This window comes from Macaca mulatta, chromosome 7 (assembly GCF_049350105.2).
Source record: "Macaca mulatta isolate MMU2019108-1 chromosome 7, T2T-MMU8v2.0, whole genome shotgun sequence".
In the NCBI taxonomy this organism is placed as follows: Eukaryota; Metazoa; Chordata; class Mammalia; order Primates; family Cercopithecidae; genus Macaca; species Macaca mulatta.
In genome coordinates, this window is record NC_133412.1 from 9,372,808 (window position 1) to 9,399,118 (window position 26,311).

Consider the following 26,311-nt stretch of genomic DNA (forward strand, 5'->3'; position numbering starts at 1 on the left):
GTTTTTTGTAGAGAAGAGGTTTTTCCATGTTGGCCAGGTTGGTCTCCAACTCCTGGCCTCAAGTGATCTGCCCATCTCGGTCTCCTAAAGTGCTGGAATTATAAGAGTGAGCCACCATGCCCGGCCTCAGAAATTTTTCATACTTAACAACACTGAGTCTTTTTACCCAATTTCACCCCCAAAAAATCTTCCTATTTATTCAAGCCTTAAATGCCTCTCAACAGCTTTGTAAATTTCTTTATAGCTGTAGGCATCTCATATTAAGTTTTTTCTTAAATATAATATTTTTGTGGCTGTTGTGAATAGATCTCCTCTTCCTTATGTATTTACCTAGTTATTGTTGCTATACAGAAGAAAATGATACTGATTTTGTAAAAATAGGTTTTACTAAGCTATTTTTAAATACTAATAGTTTTTAGTTGATAATGTTTTTCTAGGTAAATGATGTCACCTTCAGAAGTCACCATTTTGCTTCCCCTTTCCAGCATGTGGTCATCTTGTCTAACTATCCTGCCTTGCACTTCCCTGCACAGTTAACAGTGGCAGTAAGCGGCACCCTTGACTTACTCCTCATTGTAATGAAAATGCTTTCACTTTACCAGGGCTGAACCAGGGGGAGACAAGGGAGGCCCCAAAAACCTCAGCAATCAAAATAAATAATATTTTAATGCAATGCTTTAAAAATCAAAATTAATACAAAATAAATCCATGATGAACAAAATATCAACATTTTAAATGAAGATAGGATTGGTATTCTTGATTTTTCCTGTTGCCTCAGGCTGCAATATGTGGCTTGGCTGTGGACTGGTAATGATCCCGTTTTTCACCATGACTACAATGCCAGCACTGGCTAACGGCAGCTCTTTTCCTGAGTTTGACACCACAGACATTCTGATCCAGTTCTCTTTCCCATGGGTACAAAGGGTGAGCGACCCACAGCAGCTGCCCAGGAAGGCAGTCACGTCTTCAAAGACTCCACAGAATTACACTGAACCTACCGGGGCACTATTGGTGTAAGACAAAGAGCCCGCCTGTTAAAGATGAAGACTGAAGGTCCTTGTTTCAATTCAGACCTCTGTTTACTGTGAGGCCTGGGGCAAGATATTTAATCGGGAGATGGCCTTCCCCTCCTTAGGAAATTGAAAATGACAGTATGTGCCTGCAGGGCTTGAAGTGAGTTAAAGAAGAGAGTAACCAGTGCAGGCCTGAACTCCATAAACACTACATAAAGGGAGTTAAGGAAAATGTCAATGAAGTGGTCCGGGAGAGGATGCCTGATGAGGTGAATGTCTTAGATGGGAACAGGGAACTCTGCTGACACAGGTGGCTGGGAGTGGCTGTGGCCAGGTGACGCAGTCCCTGGCTGTGTATGCAAAGTGCATCTCTGCAATGGAATACGGGTGCATCTTAGAGGGACTGCGGAAAGCGGGGAGAAGTCCCTATGGAAAGCCAAGACGTACTCCTCCAATGCAGTGATTCGCTCACTGTGGTGGGCACAAGGCCCCCCTGGAGAGTGTGCAGGTTCATGGTCCAAGATTCCAAGGTGGTGGGCCAAAGGCCAGGTCCAGAGCTACAGGTGGTTCTCATGTCGGAGGTCCAAAGACTGCACGTGAAAACTCTGCTCTGTAGCCGGGCGAGGTGGCAGGCGCCTGTAGTCCCAGCTACTCGGGAGGCTGAGGCAGGAGAATGGCGTGAACCCGGGAGGCGGAGCTTGCAGTGAGCTGAGATCCGGCCACTGCACTCCAGCCTGGGCGACAGAGTCAGACTCCATCTCAAAAAAAAAAAAAAAAAAGAAAAGAAAACTCTGCTCTAAATAGAGGCTTGCAGGTCTCCGATGACTGCCCAGGGAATGGATCTGACCTCCTTGTCAACAAATACAAGGCCCTCCCCTGGTAGCCTAGGCCCTCCACATTCCAAGCCTTCTTCCCCTACTCCAGGGGATGGAGAGCGAGGACAACTGTCCCCAGCTTCTTCAAACAAGGGCAAAGGTGGGTGGCCTGGCAGGACGCGGCTATGCAGAGCACAGCAGATAATTCCCAAGCCACAAAGGTAGGGTGTGGTCAAGGGGAGGTGAGAAGGAAAGGTGGGCAAAAATGTAGGCAGAAATAAGTGCTTCTTTCAAAGAAAGAGTTCTCCTACTGGATTTCTGGTATCTCATTTAGTTCACCAAAAGCATACTCCTGCAAGGAACTAACACACTGCCTTTTCACAGAAGCAGTTTGCAGTCTGATTAGATAAAGAATTCCATTTAAGACACCTCAATGTGTAAGCAACTTTTTCAGAAAGCCCTTTAGTGCCTGAAGGAAGGTCCCACATAGCTGCCAAATTCCAGCTTTCCAGGCTGCCAGACTCTCTAAACGTCTGGTCAAAAGATCTCCAATTACTTTAACTGCATACTCCTTCTAGGGACACAACTGTTATATGGGGACAGCTGCCCTGTAGGAGGGCAGGAGAGAGCCGCAGATATGACTAATCATCTAGCACATCATTTGTGAAACTGATGTGGGCAGACTTCTGTACTCAGAGGGTGACTGCTTCTGAGGGCACATTACTTCCCAGCACCGAGGACTACAATCTGTTTTGCTCAGTGTTCTCAATAGGAAACAGAGAAGAATGGAGGCCCACTCACAGTTGTCCCACCCAGAGAAAGCCGGTGTTCATTTGGTGGTTTCTTTCTTTCCAGTCTTTTATCTGTGCATCTCTTTTGCATAACTGAGACCTTACTGTAAACACAGATCCACGTTGTTCTCTTTTAACACGGGGTAAGCAACAAGCTCTCCATAGGTATCGTTTTAATGGCTACATCCTATTTCCCAGCTGAATAGGGATCATCTGACCACCACAGACTGAATGTCTGCATCCCCCCCCCACAAAATTCACATGCAGAAATCCTGACCCCCAGTGTGATGGCATTAGGGGGTGGGGTCTTTGGGGAGTGATGAGGTCATGAGGGTGGAGCTCATGAGTGGGACTGTGCCCTGATAAAGAGACCCCAGGCCGGGCGCGGTGGCTCACGCCTGTAATCCCAGCACTTTGGGAGGCCGAGGCAGGCAGATCACAAGGTCATGAGTTTGAGACCAGCCTGGCCAACATAGCGAAACCCCATCTCTACTAAAAATACAAAAAAAAAAAAAAATTAGCTAGGCATGGTGGCGTGTGCCTGTAATCCCAGCTACTTGGGAGGCTGAGGCAAGGAGAATCGCTCAAACCTGGGCGGTGGCAGGAAGAGAGAGAGAAAAGAAAAAGAACCCAGAGAGCTGCCTTGCCCCTTTCACCATGTGTGGACACGGAAAGAAGACGGCCACCTATGCACCAGAAAGCCGACAGACCTCACCAGACACTGAATCTGCCCATACCTTGGTCACAGACTTCCCAGCCTACAGAACTGTGAGAAATAAATGTCTGCTGTTGGAGCCACCAAGTCTATGGTGTTTTTTGATATAGCAGCCTGAGCTGACTAAGACACTAACTATTCCCCTGCTGAACCCACATTATGTCCTGGTTTTGCATAATAAGTAATGCTGTTTATTCTGTGTTTCCCTCATAATATACTATAGGCGTTTTCTCTCCTCCCAGGGCCTTTATCCAGGACCCTTTGAAACTGTCTTTGCTACATACAGTGACAATCCAAGGCCCAGGTCCTCAGATGAGCCCAGGAGGGAGTTAACCGTCTCTACAGTGGGGGCTGGGGGCTTTGCACTGCAGAGCATGTATGCAAACATACGCAGGTCCTCTGCTTCTAGTCAATCATATTAAAGATAAATCCTGTACAACACACCATCTGGAAAGCAATTCAAATGTACAGGAGAAGCATGATTACCTGCTACATGTCCAAGAAAATGAGTCCCCATGTCCAGACTCAATTAATTCTATAACAGCACATAAATCAATAGGAAATGCGGCCCCCTACACCGTGCTCACCACTCGCCTCCTGAAACATCCTAATGAGATGTGGGAAATAAAGGCTCATTGTCAACAATAAAGGGCTCCAGTGTCCTTATTCTAAACCATGTTTTTCTTTTGCACGGGAAAATAGCATTAGCTGGTGCTTAGAAGAGCTGGTAATATAGCAGACCAGATGAAAAATAGCTATTCAGTGACCACAATACAGGCTGGGTGAAAACGTATCATACAAATGAGAAACAGACTCAGCCAAATTGCTCCTGACACCAATCTTGTCCCCCATTTGGTCTCGCATGTTGTAAAGATAATATTATTTTGTTCCTTTCAAATATAATTTAGTTGCTTTCACTATACACGACGTGGGTTTGAACAGTCCTGGAGAATGCTTACATGATCAGTCCAAGCATTTCAGACAAAAGTCACTGAATAAGTATTTCACTTCAAGATCACGGGCAACTACAAGCTCTGAAAAGACACTAATAAATTAATCTTCCAAAAACCATACTGATGTCCAACACTGTCAAACAAGGCTCTCTAACCTAGCTTAGAGTCACAAAAGGATGTGTTTCTCTTTGGAAAATGGCAGTGAAATGGACAAAAATATTGAGCACACACTAAACCTTCAATAACAGGATCCTAGGTAAATCAGTGTTAGCATATGCACAAGACAGTTTTGTGGTGTCTGAAATATTTACAAAAGGCTTAGCATGTAATATGCATTGTTATGATTTATTCACAACCAAATAAACATAGAATCAACTGTGAAGAGATGCATTAAGACGTTAGCAAGGGCTGCCTTCGAGTGATGGGACGATGGTACCTATTTCCTTCCTCTCGTCATTCCTGGCTACAGTACTTCTACAGACAAATAACATAAAAAAGACAAGCACCATGGACTGAAAGCCCTCTGCAGCCCGGGAAGCCTTGGGCAGCCATACCTGTCAGGTGACATTTCTGTGGTGGGAAGGGTGTTAAGTCTCAGCAGCCCTTGGAAGAGGCCTGGGGTTAATGTCAGGCCTAACTTCTTCCTTCTGGGCATTGAATATTCTGGGACATCTGCCCCACTGCATCCTCATCTCCAAATAAGCAAAAGGTGATAATCTGCCCTTTAAATATCATTAAAATTGCTGTCAGACCTTCATCATCAATACTAGTCTCCAGGAAATGGCATTTTCAATCTCTCACAATGTAGTCCGCACCTGAAAGCGGCATTAATGCCATAACAGGAACACAGTAACTGTGCGCACTTCTGGCCCGGGAGGTATTTGCTGTTCTTTCTGGGTTACAGTAAGAAGTCTACTCTCTCCCACATGAACTTCTGGAAATAGTGGTGCCTTGGCAAAGTCTACCTCTGCATGTCATGTTTGCTCCTGGATGCCTTTAGGGGAAAAGCGAGACCCAGATAAGAGGGCAACTGAACACAGAACGTTACCAGCACTGACCTTTTTCCTAACATGCTGGAGAAAGGGGCGCAGCTTCTGCAGCTGCCAGGACCCTGTGTGAAGAAGTACACTGCTAAATACACCCTCTACCAGATCCATCCTCACAGACAAAGATATCTGTCACCTCCAGAGAAGTGGCCACAAGACTCAAGGGGGAAAAATCTGTTTCTGTTCGTTGCCCTGTGATTTTCACATTTTTCTAGTCATTTCCAAGTGCACACGGCACTGTGTAGATTGAAAATAAGCCACAGCCATGTTATGGCTGAATCATGTCCCCTCAAAATGCATATGTTCAAGTCCTGATCCCCCGTACCTCAGAATATACTTTGTTTAGAAATAGGATCACTGCAGCCGGGTGTGGTGGCTCACTCCTGTAATCCCAGCACTTTGGGAGGCCGAGGTGGGTGGGTCATGAGGTCAGGAAATCGAGACCATCCTGGCTGACACGGTGAAACTCTGTCTCTACTAAAAATACAGGTGGTGGCACGCACCTGTGGTCCCAGCTACTCGGGAGGCTGAGGCAGGGGACCTGCTTAAACCTGGGAGGCAGAGGTTGCAGTGAGCTGAGATCAGGCCACTGCACTCCAGCCTGGGCAACAGAGTGGGAAGGAAGGAAGGACGGAAGGAAGGACGGAAGGAAGGACGGAAGGAAGGACGGAAGGAAGGACGGAAGGAAGGACGGAAGGAAGGACGGAAGGACGGAAGGAAGGACGGAAGGAAGGACGGAAGGAAGGAAGGAGGGAAGGAAGGAGGGAAGGAGGGAAGGAGGGAAGGAGGGAAGGAGGGAAGGAGGGAAGGAGGGAAGGAGGGAAGGAGGGAAGGAGGGAGGGAGGGAGGGGATTACTGCAGATATAATTAGTTGAGATATAATAATTTGGGTAGGCCCTGACCCAACAGGACTGGTGTCCTTTAAAGAGGGGAACTGTGGAGACAGTCACACAAACGGGCTGAAGGCAGGGCTCTAAAAGCTAGGGAACATCAGAGATGGCCAGCAAACCACCACAAGCAAATGGAGAAGCATGGGACCGACTTTCCCTCACAGCCCTCATGAGTCAGCAGTCCTGATGACACCTCGACCCAGGACTTCCAGCCTCCAGAACTGAGACAGTAAGCTTCTGTTGTTTATGCCACCCAGTCTGTGGACTTCCTACAGCAGCCCTAGCGAACTAAAAAAGTCCATAAGGATCATGTGCCCTTTATTCAAAGTTCAGAGTTTCCTTGTTTTTTTTTTTTTTTTTTCTTTTTTTTGAGACGGAGTCTGGCTCTGTTGCCCAGGCTGGAGTGCAGTGGCTGGATCTCAGCTCACTGCAAGCCCTGCCTCCCGGGTTCATGCCATTCTCCTGCCTCAGCCTCCTGAGTAGCTGGGAGTACAGGCGCCCGCCACCTCGCCCAGCTAATGTTTTTTTTTTTTTGTATTTTAGTAGAGATGGGGTTTCACCGTGTTAGCCAGGATGGTCTCGATCTCCTGACCTCGTGATCCGCCCGTCTCGGCCTCCCAAAGTGCTGGGATTACAGGCTTGAGCCACCGCGCCCAGCTTTCCTTGTTTTTCATCTGGGAAATTCTCCTACATGTAATCAGGAATATTTTTTCACCTGGGATCTAACTATTGTTTCCACCATGGATCCCTTATTCTTCCATATACATTTTAGAATCCCATTATCAATATCTATTTTTTAAAATCCTGCTGGAAATTTGATTGGGATTGCAATGAATCTAGAGGTTGATGTGGGGAGAATTCACAACTATACTGAATCTTCCAATATATAAATACATCTTTCCATGTAGTTGAGTCTTTGATTTCTCTCATCAGTATGTTTTAGTCTCCAGCACACAGATCTTGCATATTTTCTTATTTATACATATTTCTTTCTTTTTGGGGGGGATGCTATTATAAATGATACCTTTTTTTAATAATTGCTTTTTATTTTTTCTGAGACAGGGTCTCGCTCTGTCACCCAGGCTGGAGTGAAGTGGCACAAATATGGCTCACTGCAGCCTCAACCTCTGGGAATCAAGTGATCCTCCTGCCTCAGCCTTCTGAGTAGCTGGCACTACAGGTGTGTGCCACCATGCTCAGCAAAATTTTATTTATTTATTTAGTAGAGAAGAGTTCTTACCATATTGCCCAGGCTGATCTTAAACTCCCGGCTCAAGGGATCCTCCCACCTTGGCCTCCCCCAAAGTGTTGAGATTATAGACATGAGCCATCACACCCAGCCTACTCATTTCTTAAACTCATTTTTCTTTTATTCAGGATCATTTCTATTGATCTACTTAGAGCTAACTTAGATTTCTTTCTTCTGTCATACACATTTGCTTTTGAGCTCATCCAGTAATATTTTTACTTCATTCTAAAATTCCTATTTTTTTCTTTTTTGTTTATATTGCTCTGCTGCAAATTTCTATGTTTCTATTAATTTCAGAAGTATCCATCTTTTACCTCATGGAACATGGTTATAACAGTCACTTTAAAGTCTTTGATAATTTCAACATCTATGTCATCTCAGGGTTGACATTTGTTAATTGCCTTTTCCCTTGAGAATTGCTCCTTTAAAAAATATTTTTAATTGATTGACTGAAGGTCAGATTTTTTTTGCTTCTTTGTATCCCAAATAATTGTAGATTGCATCCCAGACCATTTTAATATGTACCTTTTAACGCTGATTGAAAATGTTGAATGAGAATGTAGAGAATGTTGATTCTCATGTGTCTGCTTCACCAGGCGATCAATCCACTCAGGTTCAGAACACAAGCTCCGGCTCCCCTTCATTAGGGGATGGTGCTAATGTCAGTGCGGTTTCAAAACCCTTTGCTGTGCTCTGTGAGTTGGCTTCAAGCACGAGCTATTCAGGGATTAAGTCTGGGACCTGGGCCATGGTTTATATTGCAGCTTAATTCCAAAGCCTTTGCTATGGTTCTCTGGGTATGTCCCATACATGGAGTTGGTTCAGAAACATAAATAAATCTTCTTTTCCAGATTTCCCCTCTCCAAGATTTCTTCCATATTCTTCTACTACCAGATGCCCCTTTTCCTGGTTCCTCTGCCCATAAAGTTGGGGCTGTCTCAGAGTTTTAGCCTAACACATCACACTCTCATAGTTTCTTGCAACCGCAGCCCCTGCTGAGGGCAAAGCAGAAGGAGAAAGATGAAAAAAAAAACGGGGATTCTTCCACCACCTTTATACAATAACCGGTTCCTCCACCCACAGAGCTGGATTTTCTCTCAGGCTTGTAGGTGCTACTGCTCTGGGTCTAGCAGGGCCAGGAGAGAGGAAAAGACAAAACAAAATGGGGATCCCTCCTACTCTTCAGCTTGCAGGGCTCCTCTTTTCAATTCCCTGGCCAGAAAGATGGGTTTCTCACAGAGTTCTGCTGCCTCTGCCCACCGCGCTATTTCCCAAATCAGTCAGCGCTCAGATCAAAGGAGGGAAAAACCCAACCACAGAAACTCAGTTCTACTGTGCTGGGCCTTCCAACTCTAACCCCCTTCCCAATGGGGCTGCCTTTCGTTCTGTTCAGAGTTTTGAGTTCTAATCAGTGAGCGGAATGGGCACTAGTGGGCTTACTCTATCCTGGACAGCACCGTATGTCCTCTGTTGATCTCTTCATAGATTTTGGGAGGTACATTAAGCCAAAACCTGCTTTTATTTCATTCGATTCATCAGACACATGTCAGTGCCCATCAGTGTTCAGCTAGACCTGACGTCATCAGCAGGAAAGGCCACACCACACGAAAACTGGCGGGCTCTGGTTCTTAGGTCTAAACCCCAGTTGGATGCTAGAATCAACCTGGGGAGTTTTAAAAAATGTATCAATTCCTGGATCCTGTCCCAGCTCCATGAGGTCAGAATTTCTGGGTGAGGAGAATTTGGACACTCTGGGTAGCTGACATGCAGCCAAGGCTGAGAACCACTATAATGAACATGACAAAAATGTGAAGGGTCCATGGCCCCATCATCTCTCAGGGTTCACAGTTTCTGATGGGGAGCTGGGTGCCAGGAGGATAAGGAGGAACTGAGTAAGGAACGGGAGAGTTGTGCTGTTAAGGGCTGGCCTGACAGCCTCTCCTCCACCACTCCCTGCTGCAGGTATCCCAGGTCTTTGTAGTAATAAGATGTGACCTTCTTTAACAACACATAAAACTTCAAAGGCCCTGTCTGATCCCCTCCCAGTAATCTCCCTGGTGGGCCTTAGGGAAGCAATGCAACTCCCCAGCAGCAACCCTGATACACACACACACACACACACACACACACACAGCTCTCCCTTCTCTTCACACCCTGACATGTGGCTGAAATAAGGCTGCACGTTCAAAGGACACTTTTAAGGCAGCATATCTCCCCACCTTCATCTTCTTCCTTGATCAACAATAGTAAATCATTTCAAGATCCTTCTAAAAAACGCATGTGCCAGGTGTGGTGGCTCACCCCTGTAATCCCAGCATTTTCGGAGGGAGGCCAAGGCAGGTGGATAATGAGGTTAGGAGTTCAAGACCAGCCTGGCCAACATGGTAAAATCCCGTCTCTACTAAAAATGCAAAAATCTGCCAGGTGTGGTGGTGCGCACCTGTAATCCCAGCTACTCAGGAGGCTGAGGCAGGAGAATCGCTTGAACCCAGGAGGCGGAGGTTGCAGTGAGACGAGATTGCCCCACTGCACTCCAGCTTGGGCAACAGAGTGAGACTTTGTCTCAGAAAAAAAAAAAAAAAATTTGCATGCATATAGGACACAGCCAAGAAGGAAGTGGGTGTGTGTCCCTCCAAGGCCCCTACTCCACATAGAGTCCAGGCTTCTCTGTTCCCACCATTAACCTAATGCTTCAGTACTGTTTTGAGGGCTCTAATCACAGAACCAGGAAGTTCGACTGTCAAAGTTTCAAAGTGCAGCTTTGCTGATTTGGTTCAGCATTGTGGAGACAAGACAGGAAACCAACCCGTACCATGGAAAAATGCAAAATTGTTTTCAAAAGCTAACCATTCAAGGATGACCTACGGTTTCAAACCCCCGATCCTCTGAGCTTCTCCATAGCTGAGGTTCTGTTAATTCCCAAGTATCCCTCAGAGGCTAAGTTACTTGGAGCCAGAAAAGGGAATTTCCCGGGTGCTGTGGAAGGAAGTGCCTGGAGGGGAGCTCTGTGGTAAGCCAGAGTCCCCCAACACCAAAACGAAGAAGAGACCCTAGAGTTCAGACAGTGCGGGGAAGGCAAAAGTTGTCGTCAAAGCACAGAGCTGGCAAGCACAGCACCAGCTGCCTTGGTTGGAGCTCACAGAGTCCTGGGGGCAAAACTAGAGGTGCCAGCCAGCGAGTAGACTGGGCCCAGGGTGCAGGACACCAGGATCCACAGGGAAGGCAGTCCCTCTGCTATGGTTCAGAAGTCCCTGCCAATACTCATGTGGAAATTTGATTGCCATTATAACAGTATTAAGAGACAGTATGCTGGGGCCGGGCGTGGTGGCTCACGCCTGTAATCCCAGCACTTTGGGAGGCCGAGACGGGTGGATCATGAGGTCAGGAGATCGAGACCATCCTGGTTAACACGGTGAAACCCCGTCTCTACTAAAAATATAAAAAAATTAGCCGGGCGTGGTGGTGGGCGCCTGTAGTCCCAGCTACTCGGGAGGCTGAGGCAGGAGAATGGTGTGAACCTGGGAGGTGGAGCTTGTAGTAAGCAGAGATCATGCCACTGCACTCCAGCCCGGGTGACAGAGCGAGACTCCGTCTCGGAAAAAAAAAAAAAAAAAGAGACAGTATGCTGAAGAGGTGATTAGGCCATGAGGTCTCTGCCCTCAGGAATGGATTAATGCCATCATCCAGGGAGAAGGTTCCTCACAGAGGTTAAGTTCAGCCCCTATCTTGTCCCTCTGTCTCTTTGCCATGTGATGCCTTCTGCCATTGTATGAGGTAGCACAAAGGCCCTCACCGGATGCTGGCACCATGCTCTGGGACTTCCCAGCCTCCAGAACTGTGAGCCAAACACACTTCTGTTCTTTAGAAATTACCCAGTCTGTGGTACTACATGATACAAGGACAAAATGGAGAAACACCCTCTAACAAGGAGACTCACGGGTCCCAGTCACTCTGGCCTCATTTCTTCCAGCCCCACCTAACTCTGGCTGTCTCTCCCTGCCTGCCTCAGGTCCTCACCCACAAAAGACATGAAAAGACCCTCCTCTCCTGAAAGGCCTGGAAGCTGCCCCTCTAATCCCAACAAACCCTCGGAGGCACTGGCCATGGTGATGGGCAACCTGTAATCTCACACAACGATTCAGATCATCCTTCTGGTAACTCACCCCAGCCTGTTTGCCTGGTCCCTAGAACCGTCTTTAACCTTCTGTACACGGTGGCTACACACCCACCCAGTCCATAAGCCAATGGAGGCAGGGGCTGCATCTCATATTTAAGTGTGCTCTGGCGTTACCAAGAGGGATTCAATGATAGCTACTAAAAGGGTAAACATGAAACTCAAATGCTGAAATTAAACTCAACTGGATAAATTACAGGTTACTCAATCACTTTGATAAATGATTATCTTCTGAATAAAAAATCTCCCAAAAGATGTCTTTAAGTAGCAAGTTTCTCCTAGCTTATTTTAAATAATTAACTTTTATTTTAAATAATTTAAATAATTTAACTTTATTTATGCAAAACTTTTCTTTTTTCTTTTTTTTGGAAACAGGGTCTCACTCTGTCATCCAGGCTGGAGTACACAGGTGTGATCTCAGCTCACTGCAACCTCCACCTCCCAGGTTCAAGCAATCCTCCTTAGCCTCCAAAATAGCTGAGATTACAGGTACACACCAGCCTGCCTGGCTAAGTTTTGTATTTTTTGTAGAAACAGGGTCTCACCATGTTGCCCAGGCTGGTTTCAAAATCTTAGAGTCAAGCGATCTGCCTGCCTCTGCCTCCCAAAGTGTTGGGATTTCAGGCATGAACCACCATGCCCAGTCTATTCAATGCACAACTTCTAAACAAATGTTACCACTGTAATAAGCAGGGAACTCTGGGGTGTTTAGCAGATGATGTAAAAGAAGTGTGGGAGTCACCTACTGGGCCTCTGGCCACCCCTCCTTTGAAGGCCAACTGGGGTCTCTGCACCCCAAACCGTCACACACGGTTCCCCAGTCCAGTGGGGAGGCCCCACATCACTTGCTGGGGTGGAGGCAGCTTCACCCTACACCCCACCAGGTTTCTCCAGAGCTGCTCCCACCACCCCTTGGCTCAGCAGCACTGCCTCCCGTCCTAGCTGTGCACCCTGTGGCTGCTAGTGAGGCTCACTCTGAAGTAAGCATCTCTGATGAAGCACCCCTTCCTCAATGCCGGTGATGCTCATCCTCTCTGAAGGAGACCTGGGGGCAATTTGTCTACTACGCAACATTTTCCTCCCCCAAGAAAAACCTGGTAAGGGGAGAGTCTGTAGATATTTTTTTTAAATAGTTTTTTAAGACAAAAAAATACATATGTATTCAGGCCATATGTCAGGCACTGAGGCCTGGGCAAGGAGGTGTGACTGGTGGGTGGTGGGAAAGCATAAGGGTGAGGGCTCTGCCTACAAGGACACAAGGGAGGGGCAAGGCCGCCTCTGGCAATGAATCTTAGCACCTCTCCAGCCTCCCAGGCCCAGCCCTGAGCCAAAGGGCACAGCCAGGGCCAGGTGAGGGGGTCACCAGCGGTGGAGTCCCTGGGCTTTGGCTTGCAACTAGGAAAGTTGCCAAAGCTTCCCCAGGTAGGGGGTTGCTCAGGGGTGACAGCTGGCACCCTGAGGGATCCACATGCAGCCTCAGATCTTTGTCTGCTCCCGCCCTCTCTGGCCTGCTTTGCATCCCAACAGTTTCTTCCCATGTAGCAGAGCCACCTGCGGGGCCGGGTCCCCATCCCTAGAACTTCTGGCTCAGCACATCAGGGGGTAGCTGGGAGTGTGCACGGCTCACACGTGCCCAGGGGATGCTGAGGCTGCTGGTCCAGGGCCCACTGGCTCAGCAGGTCAGGGGGTAGCCGGGAGTGTGCACGGCTCACACGTGCCCAGGGGATGCTGAGGCTGCTGGTCCAGGGCCCACACATCGTGGAGAAGCCCTGCTTCGAACGTGGAGTGGCACGCCAATCTCTTGTCACATAATGAGCCAGCAGTCTCACTGTTGAAACCAATAATAAAAATCCCATGATGATGTCCCAGAAAAACAGACTGGCAGCTTCCACATCTGAGACAGACTACAATTAATCATCACATGGCACCCCCAAGGTCCCCCCACACACCCCAAATTCCACCACCCTCACTGAACATGAGAGAAAACAGCATTTCCAGGCCACATCCACTGTCGCTTAACTGGCCTGAGCAGGGTCGTCGCACAGAAGCCCCCACCTGAGATAGTGGTCAATTCATGCTTTCCCCTCAAACTGCAAAAACACACCCGACTGCCCTCCCAGGCTCTTCCCGAACCTATTTTTTAAGCCCTGATAGCTATTTACTAATTAATCCTAATGACCCCTCAATTGTAATCATTCAATGTTCTCCGACCCGGTGGCAAGCCCTCACGCCCCTGCCTGCCTGGCAAGACTAAAGGAAGGGCAGGGGCCCCAGGTGACCAGGCCCCAAGCCTAGCAGCCCAAGCAGAGGCAGCGCTCCCTCCCCCTGCAAGAACAGCCTGCACATGCCCACCAGCTGCCATTGAAGTCCAACCAAAACGTGAGACCTGGAACCTGATGTTAGCTAGCTGCTAGGCAGAGGCACCAGGCCAGGGCCCAGGGAACAAGGACCTCCCCGGGAACCTGCGGGTGGAAGTGATCTTTATTCCTGCCAAACTTCCCATTCTGTCATTGTAATGTAAAAACCTATGGCCAAGAATCCAAACTTCAAACACCCACCACAGTCTATCCCAGGGCTTCCTGAAGTGTGGTCCCTGGGCCAGCAGCATCAGCGTCACCTGGGAACTCGACAGACATGGAAACTCTTGGGCCCTCCCCCAAACCAATGAAAACTCAGGGGCAGGACCCTGAAGTCTGCTTGTTAACAAGATCTCCAGGGGATTCTGATGCCTGAAAGTCTGAGAGCCACTGCTCTAGGGTAACACCTCATTCATTGTGAATATGCACTTCACAGTCTGCGCCCCAGCAAGTCAGGGCAGCCTGTAAAACTGACACTGGTTCCAAGTGTCACTCTTTAAAGTAAACAAATAGCATGCATACACCCTTCTTAACCCTTTGATTTCATGTAGTCTATATCCAAAGGGTTGTGTCAGGCCTGACATCTAAAGGAACCCCAAGCCCCACTCTTTATTAACCACTAAGTCATGGCAATCAGTTGGTGTGTAATAAAGAACTTGGCTGACCTTCTGGTACCTTGGAGGGAGCCTCTACATCCTTGGAATCTCCAAGTGATAGGAGTGTCCTTGTTATTCATGGTGGGTTCCAAAGTTTATGCAAAAGAGATGATTCAGGATGGAGGCTGGTCATGCAGAGAGGCCAACTAGCTACTAGAGGGCTGGGGCTTTGAGACTGGAGACACGAGCTACCGGCCTGACCTCTGGGAAGGCTAGATATTGAGTTCAACCACACAGCCAATGATTTAATCAATTCACCGATTCAATTCATCATGCATCATACCTACATAAAGAATCCCAAATAAAAACTCTAGACATTGAAGCTCAGGTGAGCTTCCTTTGTTGGCAATACCCTTTGATTACTGCCACACTTGGATGCCGGGAGGATAATGCATCTCTGAGGATGCCAAAGCTTTGCATCTGGAAGCCTCCCAGACTTCACCCTAGGTGCCCCTTCTTTTGTCTGGTTCCGGGTTGTAAATCTGTGCTATAATGAAACTGTCATTGTTTTTTTTTTTTTTTTTTTTTTTTTTGAGACGGAGTCTCGCTCTGCCGCCCAGGCTGGAGTGCAGTGGCCGGATCTCAGCTCACTGCAAGCTCCGCCTCCCGGGTTCCCGCCATTCTCCTGCCTCAGCCTCCCCAGTAGCTGGGACTACAGGCGCCCGCCACCTCGCCCGGCTAGTTTTTTGTATTTTTTAGTAGAGATGGGGTTTCACCATGTTAGCCAGGATGGTCTCGATCTCCCGACCTCGTGATCCACCCGTCTCGGCCTCCCAAAGTGCTGGGATTACAGGCTTGAGCCACCGCGCCCGGCCACTGTCATTGTTAAGTATAGTGCTGTTCTGAGTTCTGTGAGTCATTCTAGCAAATTATCTAATTTAAGACTGGTCGTGGGAACCCCTGAAATTATAGTCAGGTGGTAAGAAGTAAAGATGGGCCTGAGGACCCCTGAATTTGTGGCTGGTGTCAGAAGTGAGAGCAGTCTTGTGGAAGATTGGGCCCATAACCTCCAGCTTGGCTGACTTTGGAGAGCTGGGGAAGCAGGTTTTGAATCACAGGTTTAGGGCACAGGGAACTATTAATACATGGTAGGTGAAGAAGATGAGTGAGACCATTCCTGTTGCAGACAGAGAGGTCTTATCACATAAACCAAGGAAAGGGAATGTCAAGAAGAGGTGTCAGGTGCAGAAAGGACATCAAAGAGGAGAGGGCTGTGCAGCAGACGTGGGCCTTGTCTAACCCTGGTCCCAGATCGTCCTTCTGGAGGTGTCCAGTGCAGACCTTCTCAACCTATAGCACACGCACAGATCACCTAGGCATCTGGCTGGTACGCCAATTCTCATTCAGAGGCTGGGTGGGACCCACAGTGCAGCCTCAGAGGGGCCAGCCCTGAGTGATGCAGCTTGGATAAGGATGGCAAACACTCCCATTCCTCAGCACACAAGAAAGCCCAGATCTCACCACAGAGCCATCTCGCCACAGCTGTGGGCAGACTCCACACTCCCCATGCTGCAGCTGGCCAACTGGTGTGTCTGTCTGACCTGTCTATATGTACTGTCCGCCTTCTGTGTGATTTCAGCAGGGGTGAGCAGCCCACAAAGAAAGGGCCCAGGATCTGGTCTCAGAAGGAACAGCCTCAGAGGCACAGAACCCGATGAGACGAAAAGAGCTGAGCACCGCGGTCTCGTAGGAACTGGATCTCAGAAAACTGAACAGGGCTGGGCAGTGCTACTAACGTGAAGGCATACTTTGGCATGAGGCTGTGCTTTGGGGATGGAGGGTCTAGGAGACACATGACTTCTGACTTTCAGGCTGTCCCAAGACAGAAGTTAGTGAGATAGTCAAATGGACCACCAGATGAAAAAACTACAGTATTAGGAATTTTCAGAGAAAGAGAACCAATAGCATGTATAAAAAGAGATTTATTTCAAGGAATTGGCTCACCTGACTACAGAGCCTGGCAAATCTGAAATCTACAGGGCAGGCTGGGAACTCCATGAGGAGCTGACGTTCCAGTCTTGAGTCACGAGGGGGTCTGGGGCAGACCTTCCTCTTCGGGGAACCTCAGCCTTTGGTCTTAAGGTCTTCAACTGGTCGAATGAGGCCCGTCCAAATGTGAAGGACAGTCTGCTTTACTCAACGTCGACTATGTTCATCTTACCCAAAAATTACCTTCCCAGCAACATCCAGACTGGTGTTTGAGCAAGCAACTGAGCACCAGAGCTAAGCTAAGTTAACACACAAAATTAACCATCACGACTGCACAGGAATGACTCTGCCCCTTTGACACACACCAGCCACAGGCACTGGGGAGACAGGGGCAAATAAGACCAAGTCCCTTTTCTCATGGAGGTGTCACCTCTTCCTATCCTTCCCAGAGTTACACACTCTTCTTGTAGACAGCCCTTCCAAGGAGAGCCCCTCTGCTACATAACTCTCACCCCTGGCCATGAAATTATGTGGTTAACACCACCTTCCTTTCTCAGTATCAAGACAGCATCCTGTGCATGACCTGCCCTTCACCCTCAATTTCCTTGGGGTGGTTGTGAGAGGTGAAGCCAGCTGGACTTCCTGTGTCAAGTGGGGACTTGGAGAACTTTTCTGTTGTACGAGAGGATTGTAAAATGCGCCAATCAGTACTCTAAAAACGCACCAATCAGCGCTCTGTAGCTAGCAAGAGGATTGTAAAATGCACCAATCAGTGCTCTGTAAAACGCTCCAATCAGCAGGATCCTAAAAGTAGCCAATTGCAGGGAAGATTGAAAAAGGGCATTCTGCAGGAGGCTGAGACAGAGAATCGCTTGTACCTGGGAGGCAGAGGTTGCAATGGGTCAAGATTGCGCCACTGCACTCCAGCCTGGGCAACAAGAGTGAAACTCCATCTCAAAAAAAAAAAAAAAAGGTAAGTTGGGGTACACAGAGAGACCCCAGGGGTGCACAACAGGCACAGAGGGAAGAACACATGCAGAGGCATCAAGGCCAAGGAGAAAGGCCCCAAGGAGGCCAGCCCTGCCAGCAGCTTGATCTCGGACTCCCAGCCTCCAGAACTGTGAGGCAATACATTTCTGTGGATTCCGACACCAAATCTGTGGTGTTTTGTTACTGCAGCCTGAGCGAATGAATACAGTGCTCTTTATACTCTCTTTTAGTCCATCTGTTGAAAAACATATATTTTCAGATTGTTTTAGAAAATTAAACCATGAGTTGCTTAGTCTCTTGTGATGACACCTGAAAAAAAATGGCACGAAGACTGCTAAAAATAAAAGTATAGGAAAACATACACCAGACAAGTGCTAATAAAAAAGAAGGCTTATATGGCAGTATTAATCAGACAAAATGAATGTAAACAACAAAGTATGCAAAGGCACAAAAAGAAAAATTCCCATTAATAACAAAAATAATTGCACCAAGAGCATCATGTACCTTTATAAACTTCACATCATAGCTTCAAAATATAAACCAAGCAAAAATGATAAAAGGTGAAATTAATAGCCACATTCATTTTGAGAGATTAAAATCACATTAACCAGACAAAAGGAAGATGGGCTATAAAAATTTAAATAACAATAAGATTTATTTAGAACCCTGTACCTAACAAATAGAGAAGGCAGAGGTTTTACACACACACACACACACACATACACACACACAGTTTTAACCAAAACTGCCTATGTAGCATTAGGCCACAAAAGAATTGTGATATTCTACAAAGAATCTGTACTGGCTACACCCACTGACTACAATGGGACAACTAGAAAGGAATGACAAAAAGGTTGTGTCCGTTATCAATTTATTGCCTCCCAATTCTGAATGCACCCCTGGATATCTTCTCCGAATGAACAACGGAATTTCCTTAAGCGTTTCTCCTTTATTTAATTATTATTATTTTTTTTTTTTTTTGAGATGGAGTCTCGCTCTGTCGCCCAGGCTGGAGTGCAGTGGCGCGATCTGGGCTCAATGCAAGCTCTGCCTCCCAGGTCCACGCTGTTCTCCTGCCTCAGCCTCCCGAGTAGCTGGGACTACAGGCGCCCGCCACCATGCCCAGCTAATTGATTTTTTTTTTTTTTCGTATTTTTAGGAGAGATGGGGGTTTCACCGTGTTAGCCAGGATGGTCTCGATCTCCTGACTTCGTGATCCGCCCACCTCTGCCTCCCAAAGTGCTGGGATTACAAGCGTGAGCCACCGCGCTCGGCTGTGTTTCTCCTTTCAAGTGTGCACATTAAGCTTTCTGGGCAGAGGGTGATGGAGGAACATTGCTGGAGGAAAACAGTTCCCGTGGTTCCCGGCTCAGGCCACAGAGGCACCTAGTTCTTATGCAACCCTGCAGCTTTGTTCGGGCCACCGATTGGGGAACCCAGAGCTCCACATGGCCGGCCACCTCTGGACTCCCTCCACAAACCCGGTAGCCTCCGTGGTCTGGAGAGTCCTGCGTTGAGCGTTCCCTTTGCATGTCCGGCACCTTTGGTCGTGCTGGTGCCTGAATTCACACCGCAGGCCCACACCTCAAGCTGCTGCTCCCCAGCCTGTACTCCAGAGGGTGGCCTATTGTGACCAACAGCACCTCTAGACCAGTGCTGGACTGACTGAACCAGCCGCCATCCCGCTCTCCGCTGCTGAACCACACCTTCCCTAACAAGCTGGTCCTTCCTTGGGGCTTTCCCAGGGCTACCCTTGCTCAGGTCCCCTCCCTCCACCCCATGATACCATACGGAACTTCCACCTCTTAACAGTTACTCTCTCATCGTACCTAATAATTCTATTAAATATGATGCTCCTCCTGGGGTTCCCATCACCTGACTGGACCCAGACTGCTACAAAGATAGTTAAAAAACAAAAACAAAACAAAATACGACATACCTGGGAAATTCTTAAATAACTGAGGCTTAGAAAGCATTCAAAATGTAAATGATGTATTTTTAGACATGAACAAAAAATTGGATATCACAACTAGGGGATCTGGCCAAATTAGTACTCATTAGGAAATACACACACATTTACCACAGAGGGTTTTTTTTTTTTTTTTTTTGGTAGAAAAGTGGGTTAATGTCATCTCATCCTCAACAAACCTGACAAAAACAAGCAATGGGGAAAGGATTCCCTATTTATAAGTGGTGCTGGAAGAAGTGGCTAGCTATATGCAGAAAATTGAAACTGGACCCCCCCATTACACCTCATACAAAAATTAACTCAAGATGGATTAAAGACTTAAATGTAAAACCCAAAACTACAACAACTCTAGAAGAAAATCTAGGCAATGCCATTCAGGACAATGGCACTAGCAAAGAGTTCATTAGAAAATTGCCAAAAGCAATTGCATCAAAAGCAAAAATTGACAAATGGGATCTAATTAAACTAAAGAGCTTCTGCACCGCAAAAGAAACTATCATCAGAGCAAACAGGCAACCTACAGAGTGGGAGAAAATTTTTGCAATCTAGCCACCTGACAACGGTCTAGTATCAAGAATCTACAAGGAAATTAAACAAATTTACAAGAAATAAAACCCCATTAAAAAGCAGGCAAAGAACATGAACAGACACTTCTCAAAAGAAGACATTTATGTGGCCATCAAACATATGAAAAAAAGCTCAACATGACTGATCATTAGAGAAATGCAAATCAAAACCACAATGAGATACCACCTCATACCAGTCAAAATGGTGATTATTAAAAAGTCAAGAAACAACAAATGCTGGCGAAGTTGTGGAGAAATAGGAATGCTTTTACACTGTTGGCGGGAATGCAAGTTAGTCCAACCACGGTGGAAGACAGTGTGGTGACTCCTCAAAGATCTATAACCAGAAATACCATTTGACCCAGTGATCCCATTACTGGTTAGAGACGCAAAGGAAAATAAATCATTCTGTTACAAAGATACATGCACCCATATGTTCACTACAGCACTGTTCACAATAGCAAAGACATGGAATCAACCCAAATACCCACCAATGATAGACTGGATAAAGAAAATGTGGTACATATATGCCACGGAATACTATGCAGCCATAAAAAGGAATGATATCATATCCTTTGCAGAAACATGGATGGAGCTGGAAGCCATTATCCTCACCAAACTAACAAATGAACAGAAAACCAAACACCACATGTTCTCACTTATAAGTGGGAGCTGAACACTGAGAAAACATGGACACAGGGAGGGGAACAACACACACTGGGGCCTGTCAGGGGTAGGGTGGTGGGGAGGGAGAACATTAGGAAAAACAGCTTATGTATGCAGGGCTTAATACCTAGGTGATGGGTTGATAGGTGCAGTAAACCACCATGGTACATGTTTACCTACCTAATAAACCAGCTGCACATCCTGCACATGTACCCCAGAATTTAAAAATTAAAATTAAAAAAAAACGAAAAGAGGATTAATGTATAAAATACGTCTAAGAAACGAAAGCGAAAATCAAAATGCAGGAATTAGAAAAATATAAGACTACACTGGGCACGGTGGCTCATGCCTATAATCCCAGCACTTTGGGAGGCCGAGGCAGGCGGATCATGAGGTCAGGAGATCGAGACCATTCTGGTTAACACAGTGAAACCCCGTCTCTACTAAAAATACAACAAATTAGCCGGGCGTGGTGGCGGCGCCTGTAGTCCCAGCTACTCGGGAGGCTGAGGCACGAGAATGGCGTGAACCCGGGAGCGGGGGGGGGGGGGGGGGGGGGGGTGGCGGGGGGGAGGGAAATTAACTGAAAGTTGGCCCAGTATAAAAAGAATACATACCATAAGCAAATCAAGAAAAAGAAAACACAAACATCAGAACTGAAAAGAAGACCATAATTACAGATGCAGAAATATTTATAAAATGATAAGATAATACGTTTCAGAACTTTATGCCAATAAATTTGCAAATCTAACTGAATGAAATGTAAGATTTTCTTAGAAAATATAAATTACCACAATTGGCTCAATAAGTAGAAAAACTGAATTAGCTATAGAAGATATCTTAAAATAACAAGGTAACCTAATAAAAGCCAGACCCAGATGAATTGACAAATAAGTTTTATTACATTTTCAAGGAATAGATCTTTGCAACGTCACATCTCAGAAAAAGATGGAAAGCTGAAGCAACTTATTCTATGAAAGGATAAGCACAAACTAGTCTCCAACATGAGAGGCAAAGATCTTACCTCAAACTTTAACAAATAGTTCAGTGTTAGCATTAAAAACTAACACATCATGACCAAAATGGTTTATATCATAAAGGGGAAGATGGCACGCCCTGAGAATATATCATACCATTAAAATTGGCTACTGCCAACTTCCTATTCTGAAAATTAATAATTGAAGAGAAATAAAGATTTGTTTTTTGTTTGAGATAGAGTCTTGCTCTGTCGCCCAGGCTGGGAGGGCAGTGGCGCGATCTTGGCTCACTGCAAGCTCCGCCTCCTGGGTTCACGCCATTCTCCTGCCTCAGCCTCCCGAGTAGCTGGGTCTACAGGCACCCGCCACCATGCCTGGATAATTTTTTTGTATTTTTAGTAGAGACGGGGTTTCACCATGTTAACCAGGATGGTCTCGGCCTCCCAAAGTGCTGGGATTACAGGCGTGAGCCACCACTCCTGGCCTGTTCTGTCTTAACGATACTGTATTTCAGGGTGGTCTAACAGCTCCAGGTGATGAGGAAAATCTCTTCTTTACAGAAGAATACCAGCTAGTAAATGAAAACAGTATGAGAGAATTGTGAAATCACCAATTTGCAACAACGAATGAATTAACAGATTCAGGCCAGGATCACCGATGGATAACAGAGGGTTAACTGGCCACCCATACATGTGGTGCCAAAGAACTAGCCACAGATTTCTTGTCAGTCTCAAGCACAAGAAACTTTATAAAAGGAGACTCAAGCTGTCACCAGCTGTAGGGTAAACGCACCTGATAGTGATAACTGAAGCCTACCCTCAGAATGACCCTGTACGGCAGACGCACCTGAGTGTGTGTTCCGAGCTGTGGAATCAGATGCAGCCAACCCAGAGATTCGTTCCTTGTCTATGAGGAGCATCTGAGTCCCTGGCCCATCCTATGGAACAAGGGCCATACAGGGCACTGAGGCCCTGAGTTTTGGGGTAAATGAAGATTGCTAGGTAGGGGTCGTTAAGTGGAAGGTGTTAAGCAGAAATGCTAAATAAACTGCATAAAGTTGGCAAGAAGTTCAGCTTTCCTGCCCAGGCCACTGCCACAAGACTGGAGGAAGGCCGGTACGTCAGCCAGTCCACCATCACTGGACCTTTTCTTTTCTTTTCTTTTCTTTTTTGAGTCAGAGTCTCACTTTGTTGCCCAGGCTGGAGTGCAGTGGCACAGTCTTGGCTCACTGCAACCTCTGCCTCCCAGGTTCAAGCAATTCTCCTGCTTCAGCCTCCCGAGTAGCTGGGATTACAGGCACCCACCACCACACCTGGCTAATTTTTGTATTTTTGCAGAGATGGGGTTTCACCATGTTGGCCAGGCTGGCCTCGAACTCCTGACGTCAGGTGATCTGCCCACCTTGGCCTCCCAAAGTGCTGGGATTACAGGCATGAGCCACCACGCCGGGCCCATCACTGGACGATTTCTGTATGTAAGGCAGTTCTCCAATCCAACCTGCCACCACCCATCTCCCCTGTATGCAGGCCCCTAATAAAATCCCAAGTCTTGGCCAGGCACGGTGGCTCACACCTGTAATCCCAACACTTTGGGAGGCCAAGGCGGGCAGATCACAAGGTTAGGAATCAAGACCATCCTGGCTAACACAGTGAAACTCTGTCTCTAGTAAAAATACAAAAAATTAGCTGGGCAGAGTGGCATGTGCCTGTGGTCCCAGCTTCTCGGGAGGCTGAAGCAGGAAAATTGCTTGAACACAGAGGCGGAGATTGCAGTGAGTTGAGACTGCGCCACTGCACTCCAGCCTGGGCGATAGAGCAAGACTCTGTCTCAAAAAAAAAAAAAAAAATCCCAAGTCTTGTTTCCTGGCTCTGGGTCTCTTCTTCAGCCTTGAACCTGGTGCTTTCCCCTTCTGAGGCAAACAGAGGTTCAGTTCAGCACAGCATCTTATTAATAAATAGTAACTAGTCAGATCAGTTGCTAATGAGACAACCACGTATTACATGTGAATTGTGACATGTTGCAATAAAATGCACACACCACCACTTATGAAGTATTCTTGCCCAAGAACTTTTAGTCTGAATCTAAACATGCTTTGGTGGGTTGGACTTAATCATTCAGCAAATACCCCTTCCTCCTCCATGAGACAAGCAGACTGCCCACTCCACTGATACTCACCAGTGGAATGTGAACCATCCACCTGCAAGTCCCGAGGCTACATCTCAGGCCATCTCCTGTTTCCATCCGCTCCGCCTGTGTTCCTCTGACTCACCGCGGGCAACGCGAGCCCCATGGAGCCCCTACCCTCTGGTTTAGGTCTCAGAATAAACATGTCAGGCAGAGCTACCCCAGCAGACTTGCAGCCTGAACAAACCTGCCCTTTTGCTGACACTGCCTACAAACAGGAAGAAAAATTCTCTTCCTGTGAGATCCTGCTGTTGTTCCACAGCAGAAACACACAAGCCTTTGGACTGACATTCCCGTTGACAAGAAGCGCGAGAGCTACAGGGAAAAGTTAAATGCTAGCCCAGAAAGCAATTGGACGAACGCTGAAGATGGGATTTGATGCAGGACAGCTGGTCACGAACGCTGAAGATGGGATTTGATGCAGGACAGCTGGTCCAGGTGAGTCTCTGCAACAGAAAGGTGTAATAGAACAAAAGGAAAGAGGGTGCGTTCCAGTTAGAGAAGGCGTGGGACATCAGGGCCCACAGTGCTGTCTGCGCAGTGACCGGGCCCTGGTAAAGAAACCAGCTGTAGAGGACATTCTGGTAACAACTGAAGAGTGTTTACCATAGATTGGGTATGAAATGTTATCAATGAATTACTGTGAACGTTGTTACTATGATAATGGTCTTATGGAAATGTAGGAAGATGTGCTTATTTTTAAGGTGCATGCTGAACTTGTACGGCCAAATAATGATGGCTACAACTTTTAAAACTTCAGCAAAAAAGGCCGGGCGCAGTGGCTCGTGCCTGTAATCCTAGCACTTTGGGAGACTGAGGCGGGTGGATCACTTGAGGTCAGGAGTTCAAGACCAGCCTGGCCGACATGGTGAAACCCCGTCTCTACTAAAAATACAAAAATTAGACGGGCATGGTGGCACATGCCGGTAATCCCAGCTACCCAAGAGGCTGAGGCAGGAGAATCACTTGAACCTGAGAGGTGGAGGTTGCAGTGAGCTGAGATTGCACCACCGCACTCCAGCCTGGGTGACAGAGTGAGACTCCATCTTAAAAAAAAAAAAAAATCAACAAAAACAAAAGAAGTAGCAAATATAATAAAACGCTAACAACAAAAACTAAGCAAATATAACAATGGATATGTTGTGTTTATTATACTTTTTTCTCTTTTATTGTGAATTAGAAAATGTTTACTTCCACGAAAAAGGTATAAAATGGGGCCAAGTGCAGTGGCTCATGCCTATAATCCCAGCACTTTGGGAGGCTGAGGCAGGTGGATCACTTGAGGTCGGTAATCCCAGCTACCCAGGAGGCTGAGGCAGGAGAATCGCTTGAACCTGAGAGGCGGAGCTTGCAGTGAGCCCAGATCGCACCACTGCACTCCAGCCTGGGCAACAGCAAGACTCCATCTCAGAAAAAAAAAAAAAAAAGGAAAAACGTATAAGGACTTCAAAAAGAGTTTGAAATTCCACAACCCATTCCTGATTTAAAATAAACCTTAAAAGGTAAACCAAGAAGCAAACTCCCTTAACTTGGTAAAGGATATTTATCAGCCAAGCACAGCAAAACATCTCATTTTATAGTACCCCATAAAAGCATCCCCTGCAAATTTAGGGCCAAGATTAGGAAGGCTGCTATCACTGTCACCTTTCAGTCTGGGACCGGCTATCCTAGCTAGAAGTACAAACATGAAGAGGCATCTCAAGAGGTGTACAGTTTGAGAAGGAAGAAGGGAAGAAGGAGGCTTTTTTTCAGACAATATTCCTGTATTTATAGAAAACCAAGAGAATCAACGGACAAGTTATTAGAATTAAGAAAAAGGTTTGGCAAGGTGGACAGGTGTGAGTTTAACATATGCATCAATGGCTCTCCTAAGCACCAGCAACAACCAAATAGAAAATGTAGTAATAAAAAATATCTCATACACAATAGCAACAAAACTATAAAGCATCTAGGGAATGAACATAACAAAAATGTAAAAAACTTTCATGAAAAAATACACTGTATTCCCGGATAAAAACAAATAATACTGTATTTTAATATCATAAATATTTCAATTTTAAGCATTTTAATTTGGTCCAAATCAACTTAGAAAGTCAGTGGAATTCCAAAAGAACCTCCAGTGAGAATGATAAAATTCAGATGGCAGAGGAAACAATTGCAGAAACACTCTAGAAGAACAATGAAGGATATAAAAATAAAACCATAGAATTTTTTATTCCACAAGAATATACACATAGACCAGCAGAACAGAGTCCAGAACAACTCATCATCTATAATAATTTACCACATGATAAAGGTAGCATTTCAAATCAGTTGGTGAGGGGAATGGGTTATAAACTTCGCAACTCATTTTTTAAAAGCTATGTATATC

At 46.5% G+C, this 26,311-nt stretch overlaps 1 protein-coding gene across 6 annotated transcripts in view; it reads right to left on the reverse strand.

Moving 5' to 3' along the window:
* APBA2 (amyloid beta precursor protein binding family A member 2) overlaps positions 1 to 26,311 on the reverse strand; it is a 237,419-nt gene that overhangs the window by 73,002 nt on the left and 138,106 nt on the right. The window contains exon 1 of one of the 6 annotated variants that reach the window (XM_077939045.1): positions 23,932 to 24,050. The exons of the other annotated variants lie outside the window; for them this stretch is intronic. The gene's annotated coding sequence lies outside the window, so the exon portion shown is untranslated. Of the gene's footprint in view, positions 1 to 23,931; positions 24,051 to 26,311 lie in introns of those variants that run through there. 6 annotated transcript variants of the gene reach the window in all.